This window comes from Phasianus colchicus, chromosome 9, assembly GCF_987193195.1.
Source record: "Phasianus colchicus chromosome 9, bPhaCol1.hap1.1, whole genome shotgun sequence".
Classification (NCBI taxonomy): domain Eukaryota; kingdom Metazoa; phylum Chordata; class Aves; order Galliformes; family Phasianidae; genus Phasianus; species Phasianus colchicus.
In genome coordinates this window covers 3,659,518-3,673,329 of record NC_143444.1, presented here as the reverse complement: position 1 = coordinate 3,673,329, position 13,812 = coordinate 3,659,518, and the positions used below count along the sequence as shown (strand labels likewise).

Genomic DNA, 13,812 nt, shown 5'->3' with positions numbered 1-13,812 from the left:
TTAAGATAATATATGCAAATTGTATTAACGTAATCTTTAGGTGAGTTTTACAGCTGTCTCAATCGTATCATAATCCAATGTCAAGTAGGAAAAAAGATGAATTATATCCCACTTCTTTCTTTACTTTCATGACCTCAGATTTTGATATGCATTTCATATTCAGTAAATTTTCAGGTGTAAAATTATCTGTGATGAGGACAGTGTTATCTCAGGAGTGCTTAGAGTATTTTGTATTGGCAGTTCACCACAGGAGTTCTCAGACACATTTTAGCAAAGCCACCACCATGATTTCTTTATAGTACAAACTATTAAAAGACTAGGCTACTAAAAATAATACAATTCAAGCATCTGATTTCAGCAGTAGACACAAATGATGTTCTTAGCAATGTTCAGGAAAGTGGTGATGGTGATCTGTCTGCTAAGCAGTAGCTAGAGGGATACATCAGGCTGTCAGATGTAGCATAAGATTATGCATCTAAGAGGAAATAGTGTAGATTATGTTTGGGACTGAAGATGATAAAAAAAGGGAGTGCTCTGTAATGTAGAGACAAAGACATATAAGTATAAACTGTGATGTAAAATTGGTAGAGTATAAGCTTCAAGGACAAGATATAACAAAGAGATCAGACCAGGAAGACTGTAGACACTTGGAATATTGTGTTCAGTTTTGGGCTTTTCACTATGAAAAGGATATTGAGTTGCTTGAGTACGTGCAGAGAAGAGCAACAAAGCTGGTGAAAGACTAGGAAGCAAGAATTATGAGGAGATGTTGCAGGAATTGGGCTTATTTAGTCTGGAGAAGGTGAGGTTGAGAGGAGATCTCATCACTTTCTACACTTACCTGAAAGGAGGTTGCAGTGAGGAGGGTATCGATCTCTTTTCTCAGAAAACAAGAGGTAGGACACATGGTAGCAGCCTTAAGTTTCACCAGGGGATGTTTAGACATTTAGATTGGACATCAGGAAGAACTTCTTCATAGAAAGAGTAATCAAGCATTAGAACAGATTTCCCAGGAAAGTGATGTTGTTGCTATCCCTAGAGGTATTATGAGACGTGTGGATGTGACACTAACAGGTGTGGTTTAGTGATGGGACTTGGTAGGTTAGATTGATTGTTGGACTTCATGGTCCTGGATGGTCTTTTCTAACCTAAATGATTCCGTAATTCTGCTCTATAATAGCAAAAGTGAGATTAAGATGATAATTCCACATGTTTATAGGTACATAAAGTTAAAGGTGCATAGTTCTACTGCTTGCAGTTGAAGTTGAAATTTGCAGATGAAGTTGAAATATGGTCCAAAAATAGTCATTCTAGGAAACCTGTATGTACCTACAAAAGTCTAGCTTATACGAGACAAAACAAATAGATGAACTGATCTGTAAACATGAGAAGGAGGTATCTGATGACAGATGATAACATTTCTTAGAAGAAATATAATAAGCAATATCTAGGAGATTAAGACAGGCAGAATAACTGGAAAGGTTGTGAGAGATGGCAGACTCTTCAACTGATGAGTTTATTAGGTGCAATGATAGGGTAGAAAGAACCCAAGAAAAGAATATTTGTTTTGGAAAGAATTTGCAGCTAAAATTTAATGGAGGAACTACAGAGTAGAATTTCAAGGTCTGTCATGCACTTCAAGAATCACAAAGATTAGTTTGTTGCCTAAAAATGTTGCCTAGTAAGTATGGGCTAAGACCTGCAAAACAATAGTAGCATTGCCAGAGACAGAGAGGACATGTATGTCTTTACTACTTCTACTTTTAACATGCAGATTAATTTGATCAGTTATTCTTTTTATTTAATTTATAATGGATTCATAATGGATGCTTTGTTAATGCTTTTGCCCTCTTTAAACAAAACAAAACAAACAAAAAAAACTTTTAAAAGCACTTTGATTTAGTACAAGCCAAAGTTAAATTAAAAAATTTAGTAGCCCCAAATAAGCCAGCTTTAATATTTTAGTGTCTACAACCTTGTGGGACATTTGATTCATCATCACTTCATGCTGCACTAGAAAGATCAGCCCATACATAACAATGAGCAATTCTGTAACCCGGAATAGAGATGTGGTTGTTGTTGTTGCTAAGTTTCAAGTATTCTTAGGAAGTTTAATAACAAGTACTGAAAAGTACAATGTGTGCTAAGAGTATTTCAAAGAATACATTAAATATTGTTGTATTTTTAATGAAATATCAAGCATTTTTACTGGATCAAATTTTAATAGAAATTGCCACACTTGTGAGGAGTATATCATTAATCTGTAACCAGCCACTGGTATGTACTTATTTGTTCAGGAGGCCAGATGCTGTTTGAGTAATTTTCTTGAAACTGAGAAATCAAAGTTATAACCTTGTGCACTATTTAGATTAATGCAGAGGGGAATTAGAAATAAACTCAGAGTGGAGTACTTAATCAAATATGACATTCACATAGCTTGAATCTGTTCCTTAAATGAAATGGTTAAGTAAATGGAAATTTCATAAATAAGAATGTGTCAATATGTTCTTTCAAATAACTCCATGGTTTGTTCTACTGAGCCATGGCTGCTCCTGCCTCTTCTCTCTCTTTTCCTTTGACTGTATTAAAGAAAAAGTGGTAGCTGCAAAGAATAAAAAATTAATAACTGTGGTCCTTTTAGTGTAAGTGAGCCAACTACTTATTCTTCTTTTCTGGTTCTGCTAGGTTTTATTCTTCTGAGATGTAAGAATAAGGTAGTTACGATTTTAGAAATGCAGTAGTTACAACATTTTTGTAGTTCAAACTTCAGTATTTTGATCTAATGCTTCTATTTTATTGCTAGTAAATAGTAAACTTTTCTGATTCTTTATGATTATTACGTACATGAAGATAATGTTCTTGCGAACTGTTGTACCTTCTGAAAAAGGAGATTATTTTCATCCCCAGTGTGAAACGAAATTGCCGTTGAAGACCTCTCAGTAAAAATAGAACCATAGCTAAAGTCAGGAAGTTATTTATCATGCACTGCATTAAATCTTCAGAGAGAATTTCAGACAACAAAGTTGTAATTGTTGAAATTGGGATTCAGCCAGGACACAAGGTTAATAAGCTAATTCCTCAAAGGGGTATTTAAGTACGACTGCTACCATCAGTGCATATGCTTTGCCTTTTGTCTGAAAGAGGGTCCTCAGAAACAACAGAAGTTTCTTAAATGTTGCTGATACCTCTTTCAGAAAGGGAGTTCTTTAGCATAATTCCCTTTCTCAGGAAGCTCCTTGTAAAAACTTCCAGGGATAACTGTCTTGAATATGCCATCTTCACAAGACCACGCTGACTTCTGGACAGTATCAGTGTTCTTAATGTTTAGCTGTTATTTAACTCCAGATGTAACATTTCAGAATAATGGAACTACACTTTGTAAGCTTTCTTTAGATGATATATTGACACGTCAAATTTATTTTTCTGAAAAGAAGGTGCAGCAGTCGTACTGTGGGTTGTCTGCTGCTCTCCTTTTAGTTGTTTTGGTCTGCTGCAGCAGGAAATTCTGTGTAATGATGATTTGATTATTTTAAAACTCAGTGAATTATACTTTGTAAATCAAGTATTTCTTTCATCAGTATCCTTTTCTTTCATCCTTACATTTATTTCAAATGCAGCTGTATGAACTGTATGGGGGTGGACAGAAACTGGAGTATTACTACAAAGTGGTAGGAATAATAGTCATCATGTTTTACTTACTTGGGTTATTTATGTCTCACTGGGTGGACACTGGACATACAGTCAGAAATAATAGTTAGCAGACTGAAATTTGTATTGAGAAACCAAGAGGAAAACAGTAAATTTTGATCGTAGCTGCTGCTTGTAGTCTTTCATTTCTCTTAGGCAATTTGAGTAAAAGATTCATAACTGTTTTACTTCTTTGAGATGCCTTGTTGGAAAACATGGTTTGTGCAGTAGAAATCGCAAACAGGAATTTTTCCTTAACTGTCACATTAGATTGTATTCCATTTATTGTACAGAATGTTTTACATACCGTATGCCATGGGGTCTGACTGTAAATGAAGTTCCAGTTTGGTAGCAGAGAACCAATCTAGACAAAATACCTTCTTTATTCCAACTTTCTGTCCTATCAGTTATAAAGTTTAACTCTGTTTTTTGGCACTAATCTGATAAATATTCTCTAGCATGAACTATGAGGACAAATGCTATAATTAGAAAGAGTGATTAAGAAACATATGCCACTTTTGTTCCAAATTCTGACTGTTAAAACATCTGTGAAGTAGATTAACTGGAAGGACTGAAAGTGGTCATAGGCCTATTTTTTTCCATGCTGACAATTTCTGTCTGGCTAAATCTAAGCTACTTGTTTATTTCTTACCTGGTAAAAATGATGCATGTTACAGAATTCCACACTGCAGTTGCTGTTGTGTGATCCAAGGCAGCAATATGTTTCTGGAGAGACCTTGAACTGATAGCTCATAAGATAACTTTTCCTCTGTACAATTTTCATGGCAAGTCTGTGTTGAGGAACACTAGGCAAGAGGTGCAGAGTTAAGCAGATTTAATTCCTATGTCAAATTTTCCAGTTATTCAGAATTCAGGGGGAGAACAGTGGATGGATGTGGTCTACCTTGATTTCAGCAAGGCGTTTGATACTGTCTCCCACAACATCCTTATAACAAAGCTGAGGAAGTGCGGGATAGATGAGTGGACAGTGAGGTGGGTTGAGAACTGGCTGACTGGCAGAGCACAGAGGGTTGTCATTGGCGGTGCAGAGTCCGGTTGGAGGCCTGTAACCAGCGGTGTTCCCCAGGGGTCGGTGCTGGGTCCGGTCCTGTTCAACATCTTCATCAATGACCTTGATGAGGGGATAGTGGCCACCCTCAGCAAGTTTGCTGATGGTACGAAGTTGGGAGGATTGGCTGACACACCCGAAGGCTGTGCTGCCATTCAGCGAGACCTGGACAGGCTGGAGAGCTGGGCAGTAAGAAACCAGATGAGGTTTAACAAAAGCAAGTGTAGAGTCTTGCATCTGGGGAGGAATAATTGCATGCACCGGTACAGGTTGGGGGATGAGCTGCTGGAGAGGAGCTCTGCGGAGAGGGACCTGGGTGTCCTGGTGGACGACAGGCTGGCCATGAGCCAGCAGTGTGCACTTGTGGCCAAAAAGGCCAATGGCATTCTGGGGTGCATTAAAAAGAGCGTGGCCAGCAGGTTGAGGGAGGTGATCCTCCCCCTCTACTCTGCCCTGGTAAGGCCTCATCTGCAGTACTGTGTCCAGTTCTGGGCTCCTCAGTACAAAAAAGACAGGGATCTCTTGGAAAGAGTCCAGCAGAGGGCCACAAAGATGGTGAAGGGCCTGGAGCATCTCCCCTATGAAGAAAGGCTGAGTGAGATGTGTCTGTTTAGCCTTGAGAAAAGAAGACTGAGAGGGGACCTGATCCAGGTCTATAAATATCTGAGGTGTGGGGGGCAGAGTGGTGAGGCCAGACTATTTTCAGCAGTGTGTGGAGACAGGACAAGGGGAAATGGCCAGAAACTGGAGCATAGGAGGTTCTGCAGAAATGTGCACAAGAACTTCTTTACAGTGAAGGTGCAGAGTACTGGTGCATGCAATACTTTCCTAATATGCTCACTGCCAGAAAGGTTGTTGTTACCCCATACCTGGAGGCACTCATGGCCAGGCTGGATGTGGCTCTGAGCAGCCTGGTCTGGTGGTTGGCAACCCTGCACATAGCAGGGAGTTGGAACTGGATGATCATGGTGGTCCTTTTCAACCCAGGCCATTCTATGATTCATGGAAATTGGTAAGATGAAGATAAAAAGTTCCCAAGACCTAATCCAAATCATACTGATGGCAGTTGGATCTGTTCTGGTTATCAGAAGTCTTCATAGTACTGTTCCTTTGCCTTACACACATTTTTTGTTTCCACTTGAATTATTCTAAGCTCCAACAAGTAAAAAATGAAGCATATCTGATTTGATCTTTGGATTCCTCTATGTTATATTCTCATGTGATGTTTTATTTTTAAAGTCTTCTGTGGAGACAGTTGTTTTGCTATGAAGTGCAGAAAAATACACTTGTATCTTACTATGGAAAGATGCAGTTTGCTTTAAAACTAAAACTAGTTGGTGTGATCTTTACTGCCTTCTTCATACCGGGTGTGCAGAACAAAATACTGCCTGATCTTGTGAGTCTGAGTGTTCCCCGTTGGATTGATAACACTTCTTCTAATGAATTGAAACATTTGTCTACCTCATGTGAATAATTTGAGAAATAAAAGTGGTTTTTATTTTAAATTATCTGGGTAAAATAACATTTTTATTTTATTATGGCTTTCTCAGGTTTTGATATAATAATTATTCACTTTTAAGAGTTAGACATTTTAACAAAGCTTAGCGAAAAATATATGTGGGTAAATGGATTGTAAATGGATGGTATAGATACGAGCAGTTTATTTTAAATTATTTATGTATTTATTTTTAAAAGAAGAAAAAGGGCTAAGAATTGTCTCAAAGAACTGTCTGTATAAATGACTGAGACGACAGCAAGTGGAAAGATGGAAGGGGACACAATTCCTGCTTTTTAGAAAGCAAATGACAAGAAAGGTTTGATAACTGTTCCCAGCCACATAGAAAGTTCGTGTTCACACTGAGGCTCACAGATCTCAGGACAACTAAGACGTTAACATTAAAAATAAAATCTGATATATAGGAAAGAGTTAGAAGGCTCTTCTGAGAGAAGGAATACAACTACACTCACTTGTTAAGTTTTAAAATCTTTTTCATTCTGTGACCAGTCTTTTTTGTAGTCTTATTTGTTCATTCCTGGTTGGGTAGACTTAGTGATCAGAGTCCAATTCAGCAGTTTTCTGTAAATTCATCACTTGTCAGCGTATTGCACACTACACAAAACATTACTTCTGCCCAACTGGGAAACTGACAGCTGTGCTGGGAATCTTGAAACAGGAATGGAAATTCAGAGTGACAACAGGACAAGGGGGATTGTCCCGCTCTACTCTTCCCATGTGAGGCTCCATCTGCAGTGCTGCATTCAGGCCGGGGGCCCCGATACAGGAAGGATGTGGAGCTTTTGGAGCAGGCCCAGAGGAGGGCCAATAAGATGATCAGAGGGTTGGAACACTTCTCTTGTGAAGAAATATTGAGGGAACTGGGTTTGTTCAGCTTGGAGAAAGAAGAGGCTGTGGGGAGACCTCATTGGGACCTTCTAGCACTTGTAGGGAGCTTATAAGCATGAAGCAGAGTGACTTTTTACAAGGTCTAATAGTGATAGGACAAGGGGAAATGGATTTTAACTAGAAGAGGGAAGATTCGGGTTAGATGTTAGGAAATCCTTTACTCAGAGGGCGGTGAGGCCCTGGCAAAGACTGCCCAGAGAGCTGTGGGTGCCCCATCTCTGGAGGCATTCAAGGCCAGGTTGGATGGACTCCTGGGGAGCCTGAGCTGGTTCTGGGCATCCAGCTCATGGCAGGGGCTTAGTGCTCAATGATCTTTAAGGTCTCTTCCAACTCAAACAATTCTGTGATTCTTTCATTCTACAATTCTATGATTTAAAGTCTTCACCCTTTGATTCTGCCTTATAGACAGTTTGTTAAATAATGCAAAAAAAGTGTGCACCATCAGCAGACTCATTCAGATTTCCTAAAAAGAATTTGTATGCATTTTTAATATTGAGAGATGAATATTAGCTTTTAAGTGATCTCAAAGATCATCGTCATGGATAACAGAACATTAATAACCTCATTCCTTCCTCGCACAACTTCCTAAATTCTAAGATGTTTTAGTCTTTCTCTTGAATTTTTACCAATTCCATAAACAATGAATTTTTATAGGAAATTATGTAAAATTCAATAGAATAAATAACACTCCTACAAAATTCCTTTATAGAGTGGATGGAAGAAGGGTATAAAGCAGTGTTCAGGCAGGCAGACCAAAAGACAAAGTGGTCTTCAGGCAGACCAATCAGGCAAAACATTTCCTTGGAGTAGCAGTGCAATTGAACTAATGAATTGGATTTGTAATTCAACTCTACTGATAAATTTTATTTTAAAAATTGGATTGAGTCACGAGGCTGTGTATTGAGTTTGTATGGCAAGGCTTTGGTAGCTGAGGGTTGCTGCAGGGGTGGCCTCTGTGAGAACAGACCAGGATGTGCCCCTGCCAGAGAAGAGCCAATTCCAGACAGCTCAAAAAAGGACTCACTGCTGGCCAAGGCTGAGCACAACAGCAGTGCTGGTTGCACTTCCATGATTATGTTTTTAAGAAAGGGTCAAAATACTGTGCATAAGCTGTGAGAGAGAGGAGTGAGAAAATGCAGGAGAAACAACTCTGAAGATACCAAGCTGAGAGAAGAAGGAAACGACATGCAAAAGGTTCTAGAGCAGTGACCATCCTACAGCCTTTGAAGACTGTGATGAAGGAGTTCCTTCCCTAGAGTCCATTCAGTACTTCATTGGAGCAGATATTCACACTGCTGCCCATGGAGGACCCCACGCTGCAGCAAGTGGATATGCCCCAAAGAAAGCTGCAGTCTGTGCAGAGGCATCCACAGAGGAGCAGGTTGTCTGGAGGGAAATGCAGCCTGTGGGGGACCCATACTATATCAATTCAGGAAGAATTGTATCCCATTCATGGGACTCCACGTGAAACAGAGCAGAGAATGAGGATGAAGGAGTGGCAGAGGGGAAACCTCATAGACTAAATGCAGACTGAGTTCCCCTCTCATCTGCACCAACAAGAAGGAGTCAGGAATAAAGGAGAGAAGTTGAAATTGAGGAATGAGGGAAGAGGGAAGGTGTTTTTTATTTTTTTGTGTTTTTTTTTCCCCTCTCGATTCAGCTCTATTTTTAACTGACAATAACTTAAATGTATCTTTCCTAAGTTGAGTCTATTTTGCCTATAACAGCCATTTGTAAGTGGTCTCCCTTAACTCCATGAGTTTTTCATATTATTTTTTCCCCACTGTTTTTGCTGAGCTGGGAGGAGTGAGAGAGCATCATGGAGAACACCTGGCAGCCAATCAAGGTCAACAGTACTGCAGCAACTCAGAGATAACTAAGTTAGTCTTAATTCACGATAATGAGTTTGGCAGAAATAATCTACATCAGCCTTTTTTGCACTTAAATTTTGCATCTTTTCATTCTATTTCTGTAATACCTCACTGAAAATATTTTTGTGTAGAGCAACATAATGTATCTGGAAGACAGAACTGTTGCTGAAATACATCAATCAAAGCATTGTTCAGAATTTTATTATTATTTTTATATACCACAGAATTACTGAATGATTACAGTTGGAATGGACCTCTAGGGTCATCTGATCTACCCTCACCCACCTAAACAGGAATACCTAGAGCAGGTTGCCAAGGACTATGTTCAGACCGTGTTTGAAGACCTCCAAAGAAGGAGACTTCACAACCTCTGTGGACAACCTGTTCCTGTTCTTCACTACTCACACAATAAAGCAGTGTTTCCTGATACTTAGACAATTTGTGCCCATTGCCTCTTGTCCAGATAGCAGGCAGCAGGAGAGAGCCTGTCCCTGTCTCTTTTGCACCCTCTCCTCAAGTATTTCTACATATTGTTAAGAATCCCGATCCTCCTCCAGACTGAACGGTATCAGCTCCCTCAGACTTTCTTCACAGGAGATGTGCTCCAGTCTTTCATCAACTTGATGGGCCTCTGTTGGACTCTTCCCAGTATTTTCCATGTCTCTCGTGTACTGAGGAGTCCAGAACTGAATACAGTTCTCCTGGTGTGGCTTCACCAGCGCTAAGCAGACTGCAAGGATCAACTTTCTTCTGACTTGTTGGCAATACTTGTTGGCCCGGTGAAAGCAGGAATACCATTAGCCTTTTTCTGTGGCAAGGGCATATTGCTGGCTCATGTTAAACTTGCTGTCCACCAGGACTCCTAGGTCCATTTCTGAAGATCTGCTTCCCAGCTGGGTGTCTCCAGTATGACCTGGTGCCTAGGGTAGTTCCTCCCCATATACAGGGCTCTGCACTTCTCCTTGTTGAACTTCATGAAATTCTTGCTCAGCCCACCTCTTCAGCCTGTCAAGGTCCCTCTAAATGGCTGTGCAGCTCTCAGGGAGCCTCTCCTTCCAGATTCATGACATCCATGAATTTTCTTGTATGTGCACTCTACTGAGATAGTAAGCTGAGGAATACAAGATGTAAGGGGTCCATAACACCACTTGGTTTTGCTAACTCGAAAGGAATTCGCTTAGTTTAACTTTCTGCTAACTCATAAGGAATTGCTTGGTTTAACTTTTGCTAGCCCAAGCACATTCTCAAAAGGGAGCCTTCTCAAGTCAGCAGAAAGGGGCCAATGAGAAAAAAATAAAAAGGGAGGACAGACAAGACAAGAAATTGCTGAGGCACACAGGGGTGGGAGAAGAGCTCAGAACGGGGACAAAGGTCAGAAGGACATGGCGAGGAAGACTGCTGACTTCATCCAGAGACACCACCAGGTGAAGAGGAGGGCGTCGAGCCTTCATCCAACGGAAGCTACTGCACATGCACTAGGAGGAGGGACAGTATATGAAAGAATTCTTGGAAAAGTAATAAATATGTCAATAGGTCTTGGGTAATACTGCTGAATATATATGGCTTGGCTTATAAATGTATTGAGATCACACTCTCTGGTGTGCAAGCTAGGAGGAGCGATCCCCCTTGCACCCAGCATGTGGCACAGTGCTGAAATAAAGATGTACCTGCTCTTATAACCTTACATGGGTTGGAGAGTTTGTTTCCGCTAATCAATTTGGCACCCCAGATGGGACACTCCCTGTTCGGCTGCAGGACTGGTTGAGGAAGGGGACGCCTTTGGCATGCCCTGAGAATTCTTGGAAGGACTCCCCCTTCTCATCCAATCACTGCGGGGACAGACAAGGACCGTCTGGAAGCGGACCAGGTACGTGTGAAGGAAAGGCTCCGTAAGGCATAAACAGGAGCAGAAGGGGACTCCGTAAGATGTGAGGGGATGCCCTACGTGGGAGGGTTTTACCATGAGATTGGACTAGTCCAGAGATACAGGACGGGAAGGTAATTACCAGGGACAGGCATTTTTGTAGCACTGTATCTGATCCCAGGGATTGCGGGTTTGAGTCCCACCTCTGGCTGGCAATAGTAAGCTAGGCTAGCGTTTGGGCAGTGGTTCACAAGTTCGTCGTTGCTTCCAGGGATTGTGGTTTTAAGTCCCACCCCAGGTCAGCAAGGTATAGTGTTGACACCTGTCAAATGATAACCTATATCATTGTATCCGTGGTAGTAGGAATAGTAATCCGCACTGTTATTACCATCTGCTGCAAATGTCCAGTACTGTGTTTGAATAACTGTTATTGATACATTCGGGATATCCTTTTAAACATCTGAACTCAGATGTTACCTGAGCTGGCAAATCTAAGTGTCAGAGTGAATGTGGTGTGATTGAGACGTAGCTAAGCTACAGAGTGAAAGAGGAAGTTGTTGATTGTTTTGTCCGTCTATACAATTCCCCTGTATGTGTTATTTTTGATAAACTGGGAAAAAGGGGATCTGAATGGTTTTAATGTAAATGCAAATGAACTTTTTGGAGTGGGATGAATATGGGAACTTATATGTCATAAATTACAGAGACAGACCAGCAGAAAGGTGTATATTTCACAGAATAAATGTATGGTGTCCAGTTTATGTGATACTCTGTTTAGCTTGTAAAGAGATATATTGAGGGTATTGGTGTTACTCGTGCCTGGAGCGTGGAAAAGAGTGGTGGAATTCTGGGGATTGTTTTAGGGAAACTTCAGGGTAAAAGGAGTAATTTGTGGAAGCATTAGTAAACTAATAAAACAACAAAATAACACTATGGGAGGGTCACAGGGGAAAGAAATACCTAAAAGGACACCTCTCGGGTGTATATTGGCACCTTGGAAGGATGTTGCAGGAGGGCCAGGGGATACTTTGAATAAGAAAACCCTGATAAAACACTGCAACCAATGGTGGATGCTATACAAGTTAGAAGATGGGGAAAAGTGGCCCCTAAATGGGACCTTAAATTACAATACTATTTTGCAACTGATGCTATTTCTAAGAAGGGAAGGCAAATGGGACGAGGTCTCATATGCAGACATGTTCTTTACCCTCTGAAACCACCCAGAATGGCAAAAAGGGTGTGGGATGGGAGCCCTGCAGGATCCTTTAGTGTTAGCATTAGAAAAAGAGCAACGAACAACAGGCAACAGGAAAATGAAGCGTTGCTGCTCAGTATGTAGCATAGGGCAGCAGTGCACCAGACTGACAAAAAATTAGAACCCCTGACAAATTGTTTGATCACTATCAGGCTCCAGGGGTAAGAGGTCTTGGTATTGAACGGAGAGAATATTTGGAGGAGGGAGAGGATGCTTCCCTCCCTGGAACTCCTCCAGATTCCCCTATTGCTTCAAGAACTAGAAAGCAGCAAAGTGCTTTCTTGGCTCCCCTAAGGGAAGCAGTAGGACCAGACGGGGCACGGATTTTAATCAAAGTCCCATTTTCTTTCTTTGATCTGGAGAATTGGAAAAAGATTGTTAAAGATTATCAAAGTGATCCGGGGGGAGGAGGGGGTAACGTGGCATTTCCAATACGTGATCAGACAGCATAACCCAGATTGGAATGATATCCAACTGTTACTGGATTCTATGACAGAAACAGAGAAAGATTTAATCTTAAGAACAGCCCAGAATCTGGCAGAGGACAGTTTGCGGGGAGGGCATGAAGATATAAAGATCATTTTCCAAGACAAGATCCTCACTGAGATCTGGACAGGGCACCTGAGCGAGACCGCCTAATAGCATACAGAGAATGGGTAGAAAAAGGAATGGAGAGGGCCATCCCCAAAACTATCAATTGGTCCACCCTATATGCTATAAGGCAGGGACCTTGAGAGACTCCTTCAGAGTTTCTGGATAGGCTAAGAGATACCATGAGGAAACACACATCCTTATATCCAGGATCAGAAATAGGTATCCAGCAACTCATATCATTGTTTATAGGACAGTCAACAGGGGACATAAGATGAAAGCTGCAGAAGATGAAGGGTCTTGATGCACGAAACTTAGATAGTCTATTAGAGGAAGCATGGAGGGTATTTAGCAATCGGGAAGAGGAAGGTAGGAGGCATGACAAGCGAATGTGAGTGGCAGCACTAGGAGAGATAGGGAAATCAGGGATGGATAAGGGAGGACCGGGGAAGAAAAGATTGGACAAGGATCAGTGTGCAGTATGCAAGAAAAGAGGACACTGGAAAAGGGACTGTCCTCAATGGAACCAGAGGGGTAAAGGGCCATGGACAAGAATCCAAGTCCCATTAGAACAATGATGGTGACAGGGGAAATCCACTGGTTAAAATCAAGCTAGGGAATAAACAGCAGAGCATGAAATTTTTAATAGATACGGGGGCTATTTATTCAGTCTTGAATGAATCCTTAAAACCACTCAGTCAAGAATATACCATGGTAAAAGGGGCCACCGGTCATCCATAAAATGCATATTTTCTCAAACCTTTAAAATTCAAGTTAGGAAAACAGGTGGGAATACACAGATTTTTGTATATGCCAAATTCGCCAAAATCTCTTCTGGGACGAGACTTACTAGAACAATTGGATGCAGAAATAAAATTTGAGTCAGGGGGAATGAAGTTCAGAGTAAAGGACGAGTCCATTATAGAATTTCTTAATTTGGCCTTAATAACTACCCCGGTAGGCACAGAGATCCCAGAGGATATAAAAAAACAGGTTTTTCCAGGAGTATGGGAAGTTGAAACCCTGGGGCGAGCTAGGAATGCATCTCCTGTGGTCATAAGGGTTAAATTA

General features: G+C 40.9%; 1 protein-coding gene across 7 annotated transcripts in view; it reads left to right on the top strand.

The window, feature by feature from the left end:
• The window catches only part of LOC149916752 (uncharacterized), a 122,534-nt gene that overhangs the window by 38,047 nt on the left and 70,675 nt on the right, over positions 1 to 13,812 (top strand). Inside the window, exon 3 of one of the 7 annotated variants that reach the window (XR_016469060.1) lies at positions 9,256 to 9,646. The exons of the other annotated variants lie outside the window; for them this stretch is intronic. The gene's annotated coding sequence lies outside the window, so the exon portion shown is untranslated. Of the gene's footprint in view, positions 1 to 9,255; positions 9,647 to 13,812 lie in introns of those variants that run through there. 7 annotated transcript variants of the gene reach the window in all.